This window comes from Pinus tabuliformis, chromosome 3_1 (assembly GCF_031772625.1).
Source record: "Pinus tabuliformis cultivar Carrire ecotype Pingquan chromosome 3_1, CPIR1, whole genome shotgun sequence".
Lineage (NCBI taxonomy): Eukaryota > Viridiplantae > Streptophyta > Pinopsida > Pinales > Pinaceae > Pinus > Pinus tabuliformis.
Genome location: NC_142301.1, coordinates 592,122,852 through 592,128,851, shown reverse-complemented (window position 1 = coordinate 592,128,851; position 6,000 = coordinate 592,122,852). Strand labels below are relative to the sequence as shown.

Sequence of the window (6,000 nt, the reverse complement as noted above, 5' to 3'; positions counted from 1 at the left end):
AAAAATAAAATAAAAAGTCACGAAGGAAAGCTATCGATCCAAGGCTTGAGAATGCTAACCTATCTAACAAATTTAGGAAGGCTTCTTGCTTCATGAATAGCTAAAATTTGTTTTTGCTGAATACATAGAGGAATCAGAGATAATGACTTAATGCAAACAGTCAAGTAACTTCAAAAAAGCCGTAGTAACACAAAACTTAAACCTTGCGAAGAGCAACGCAGATATAGATACTTCAAAGTTCATTCTATAATTTTTATCTCATTGATTTTTGTAAGCATTGTATATTACACATTCACTAGAATAGTAGTTTTTTTAAAATTTTAAAAATCAAAATGTTAAAGTGTTTGAGTTTTTTTTTATAGTGGAAATGGATTCAGCACCATTAAGAATTCTTTTAAAAAAATTTATTACATCTAAAATCCTAAAATTTCACATTTGTAATTTAGATTTAAAAAAACTATTTAATTTTTTTTTGGGTTTCTAGTGATTTTGGTGATTCTCTATGGTTAAGAACTATGGGCCAACATGTCGTGAAAACAAATTGAGAAAATTCAGAAATGTTTGATTACAAACAAATTCAAAACTAAAAGTGCAGTTTCTTATGCTATCTTGTTAAGTGAAATAGGGGCTGCTCCTATTGAAGCAATTGTTATGGTGAGAGTCATAAGATATTTAAAAAAAATTGAGCAAATGGAAGAGGGCATATGGCTTAAGGTTGTCTTTAATGACATATTGTGCAAAAGAAAGAAGACTTGAATGCAGCAAAATAACAAATGGTTTAGTAAATGGGGTATTTGCTTGAACACCCATTTTATAAACAAACAGTAAAGAGATTAAAAAATTTGTTATCAATAAATTCCACAAAAGTATTTGGGATAAGGAGTTAAGGAGAAACAAAAAAAAGTATTATATTGAAGTGTGTGATTTCACTCATAATCATTAACAAAAAGCGTAAATAGAGGTATAAGGAGCTAAGGAGAAAGAAAAAGTACTATATTGAAGTATGTAATCCCTCTCATAATCATCAACAAAAAGCGTAAATAGCGGCCAATATTTCTTTGAAGAGCCAAAGTTCTTATTGCTCAGTTAAGGACTAATTTTCATCAACTCTGTTGCAAAATAGCACGCTGGAAAAGGCCAAAAGAAGTGCAGGAAGAAAGAGTATGTATTTTTTGTTCTTCCAGAAAAGTGAAAACATAAAAGCATTTCAGTTTAGAGTGTGAGGCCTAAAAAGACAATAGAGAAAGTTGTGCATATATTCTGCCAACTAACTCTTGGGATAACTATTTAGCAAGGGACTTTTGTGATAATCTATTTAGCAAAAAGTTTGTCCAAAAATTAAGAGTGTGTAAAACTTCACATAAAAATAACTAAATACATCAACCAATTGAAAAAACAATTTAGTTCATAAAATATCTTTAGTCTCATAAACTTTAAAATAATTTCTTCCTTTTTCATATTAACCCTACAAAAAAATTAAACCTAGAATCAAATTTTTTTTAAATTCTATACAATTCCAAAACATTTTCAAAATTTGCAATGGAAGTAAAAAATGCTCATGCAGAGTGGATTTAGTCCAAAAGTTGCTTGCAACATACACCGTAAATGTAATAAAATATTTTGACTATATGTTTCTCATGTTGAGTATTGTCAGTTACCATTCCACACCCAATGAAATACTCTCTGGCTTTTGCAACCTGTCTCATGTCCACTCGGCCACCCAGGTAAAGATATTTACTTAGAAGATCACCATCGGCTGTCCACATGCGGGCCCACGTTGCCCAAGGTGTGGGACTGGAACCTGTCACATCTTTCACAGCATCCAAGGTGTGAAGCATAGTTTGGTAAGTCTCACAGCATCCAAGGTGTGAAGCATAGCTAGGTAAGTCTCACAGCATCCAAGGTGTGAAGCATAGTTAGGAAAACAGTGTTGCACTCATGGAGACTTTGTGTGGTCTAGCAGCCTTCGCGCCAAGAAAGAACGACAGATGGGCAGGGCAACCAACAGGTAGTGGAGCCCCATATTCTAAAGCACAACAAGCAGCACACGCCATCTCTTCCAAAAACACAAAGACTAAGAAGACAAGAACCAGAAAGTATTTCCCCTCAAGTTGAGGAGCAGTGTAATGGAAGAAAGCTTAGCCTATGTTTATATAGGCCAAAAACCGAAGGCTAAATCATATCTATCAATGTTTAAAGTTTAAACGATCAAATATTTCAATTCAGTCACCATTTTGTCATGGCTCCATCATTTCAAACTTATCGCATCATAGCCCATACCTCACATAGAAATATAAATTATATTTCTATGTATAAAATTAAATTTGGGAGCTGGGAGCCGGTCTGAAACGTTCCAAAATTGCTGGGAGCTTCAACAGGTATTTTGGAGTGTTTTGGAAGTTTCACTGTAACCAATTTTTTAAGTTTTGGGAGTTTCACTGCAATGAATAAGTGTAAATTTAGGTGTATTTGACGCTGTCAGCTTGGGTGCTGTGTAAACTGAACTGTGTGAAGGGAAGGGTATGCCACTGGGTTTAGATCTGGATATGGGTCTGGAACTGAGAGAAACAACTAGAATATGGAAAGCCCTTCTATCCAAATGAAGATGTGACACCTAGCCAATCGAGATATTTGTCATTGGAAAGCTATTCATTCTCCTCGTATAAGCCCATGGCCGATGGATATAAAAGCATTTAGGAAGATCACTGGCCACTTATCACACCAAGCTGAATGGACAAAAGATGGAATACTAAAGAAAAAATAGTTGAAATTATAAAATATAAAAAATTTTAAAATATATTTTTTAATTTAATTTTCATATTTATTTAAGTATAAAATATATATTAACTTGGAAATTTATAATTTTATGATACAAACTCTCCTTAAAATAACATTGGTTTTAAATTCTATTGTTTTAATTATATTTTTTTTTCAGAAATGTTTTAATTTTATATATATATATATATATATATATATATATAATATTGGTGAAGTTACATCAAGGGTGAAGAATTGAACCAATGACTTAATATATAGCATTGCATAAAATCGTTTAATAATGAAGTAATAACAACAATTTTTCAGGTTTGGAAGTTTTGCATGTTTCTTTATTAAGAAGGAATTTTATTGATAAATTAATATTTTGATTTTCTAGTAATGTTTCAAAATCAATCTTTTATATATTTCTTTGCAAAATAAAATTTGATTGAAATAGGAATAAATAAATTATTTTATTTTATTTTTAATATATATTAAATTTTAATATATTATAGTATTACCGGTCCTTGAACAAAACTTCTAGTACTCATTCCCCGTATCAGAAATATCGATGTACTCATAGAAGTTAACACCATATTCTCTAACCACGTTCAATCTTATGAAAAAAAATAAAATAAAGTAAAGTATATTATATAATAAAGTAAATAATGATCATTCAAGAATCCAACAACGTCGTTGACTAGACCTCACCTACAAACAAAAATAGGAATAGCGAGGCGAGGTTGATTAAATTTGTTATCGATTTAAACTAAAAATAGACGCTGCTTAGACTTTATTGTCAAAGTGCAATTCAATGTAGGATTTTGTTTTTGTTTTCTAAATTGCGTAGAATTTTGTATAATGATAGATTAAGTTGTAAATTTACCTAATTTAAATGTATTTAATTCATTTATATTTCTAAAAATACATTTTAGATTTTTTTTTTAAATTATAATTTAATAAAAAATAATATCACTATTTTTAAATTAAAAAAATTCAAAACACATTATAGTTAAACTTCGCATTTCTTTTTTACTAAAACATTTTAAATATTTTATCAATAAAATTTTGATTCAAAAATTAATTTTAAAAAAAAATTGAAATTATGTTAATTTCAATTTTTTTTTATTTTCTTAATATAAAGAAAGTGTAGATTATTTCATTAATAAATTAATGAAATAATATCATTATTTAAATATTTTTTTCAAAAATTAGCCATTTAATATAGTTGTTACTTAATAATATTTGTTTTTAATATATTAATAAATTAATATTATAATTTAAACATTTTAAATTATATAAATTTCAATTTCCTTTTTTTTTTAATATAAAGAAAGTGTAGATTATTTCATTAATAAATTAACGAAATAATATCATTATTTTTTTTTTCAAAAATTAGTCTATAGTCCTTACTTAATAATATTTGTTTTTAATATATTAATAAATTAATATTATAATTTAAACATTATTGTTCAAATATAGCTATTACTTGAAATTATGTCTTTATATTGCTCTCTATTTAAGCCTTTGCCATGGTCAGCCTTTGCCATGGTCTGCCTCTTCAACTGGTCCTGATGATGAACCACACTTGTTGGTTCAAAACGCTTCCGCCGAAAAATTCTTTCATGTGATTTCTACCAAAAGACTTTGTTTAATTCATTATGGATCACAGAAACCTGAATACAGAAAGTGTAAATTAATTTTTTTTGGGCAATTATTTATAATTTAAATTATTGAATATTTTTTTATGTGAAATAAAAATTTATACTTTATCAATAAAATTTTGATTCAAAATTTAATCTTCAAAAATAAATTGAAATTATATAAACTTCAATTTCCTCTTTATTTTCTTAATATAAAGAAAGGATAGATTAATTTATTTTCGGCTATTATTTATAATTTAAATTATTCAATACTTTTTATGTGAAATAAAAATTTAAATATAAAATAATATTTAATTGAGATACTAGATTAGAATATGAGAGTAAATTATTTAATATTTTTTTATGTGAAATAAAAATTTAAATATAAAATGATATTTAATTGAAATAGTATATTAGAATATGAGAGTAATATTTTATTTTTTGTGGAGTAAAATGTTGTATTGCTTTTTAAATTAGAAATTACATGAAAATACTGAAAGTTTTAAAACAATTGGTCACTAGAAAGGCGTGACCATATCCAAAAATTGACTGTCAAATTCACTGTCCTTAGAGAGGTAGAAGACCTCAAGGTGTCTAGAAGTTAAAAATTTACCATACAGAAATTAAAATGTGGGCCTTCATGGCCATGAAAGAAAATTGAATAAACGCGGGAGTGAGGAGCTCAAAGAAGCAGTGAACCAAGAGTCAGCAAAAATAACAACATGAATAGCCACAAGAGCTACCAAACCAGGAAATAACACCATGAGTAGAAAACCAAATAAGAAACCAGGAAGGGAGAGGAATGATCATGCTCAAGAGAAAGGCCTCCAGACAGGTACAGAGTTGTTCCACGGTGGTGGGATGCTTCATCCAATGTCGAGAGATACCATTAACATGCATGTAGAGAGTGTTGGCATTATGTTTCTGGTATGGCTATATGTTACAGATGTTGTACTTGATGGCAACTCCCGTGGCAAGGCTCTCATTTTATTGAAAATTAAGAAGGACGCAGGAAATCAGTTCATAAGGTGCGTACCCGCAGGTACACCATGCAGGGACCGCGTCTAGAGACGCAGGCCAGCCGTTCAGGAGGTGCGTCCCCCCAGTGCACACATTTCAAGACAGAGAAAAGCCACGTGGGGGTTTCTTGTGTTTTACTCTTGGTATCTAGCCGACGGTATTATGTTATTATGGTGTCGGCTCGTGGTATTGTTCCATGATTTTAGGAGGAGCGTGCCTATATAAAGCAAAGGAGATCATTTGGCTTAAGTATGGTTTTTGGTTGAATATCTTATGAGGGCTAGATCTGGTCTAGATCTAAACAAGGCGAATCTACTGATGGACCGAGATCTCTTCGGCGCATGTTCAGATCTGTAGATCTGACTATCTGGGTTACTTCTGAAGTCTTGAAAGCCCGGAGACGCAGGTGCAGTAAGGGTTCAGATGCGCCGGGACGCAAGCGCAGAAGGTTTCAGGTGCGCCGGGACGCAGGCGCAGAAGGGTTCAGGTGCGCCGGGACGCAGGCGCAGAAGGGTTCAGGTGCGCCGGGACGCAGGCGCAGAAGGGTTCAGGTGCGCCGGGACGCAGGCAGTTCAATAGA

General features: G+C 31.0%; 1 pseudogene; it reads right to left on the bottom strand.

The window, feature by feature from the left end:
* Positions 1-3,297: 3,297 nt before the first annotated feature.
* The window catches only part of LOC149188401 (WAT1-related protein At5g07050 pseudogene), a 53,307-nt pseudogene continuing 50,604 nt past the window's right edge, over positions 3,298-6,000 (bottom strand).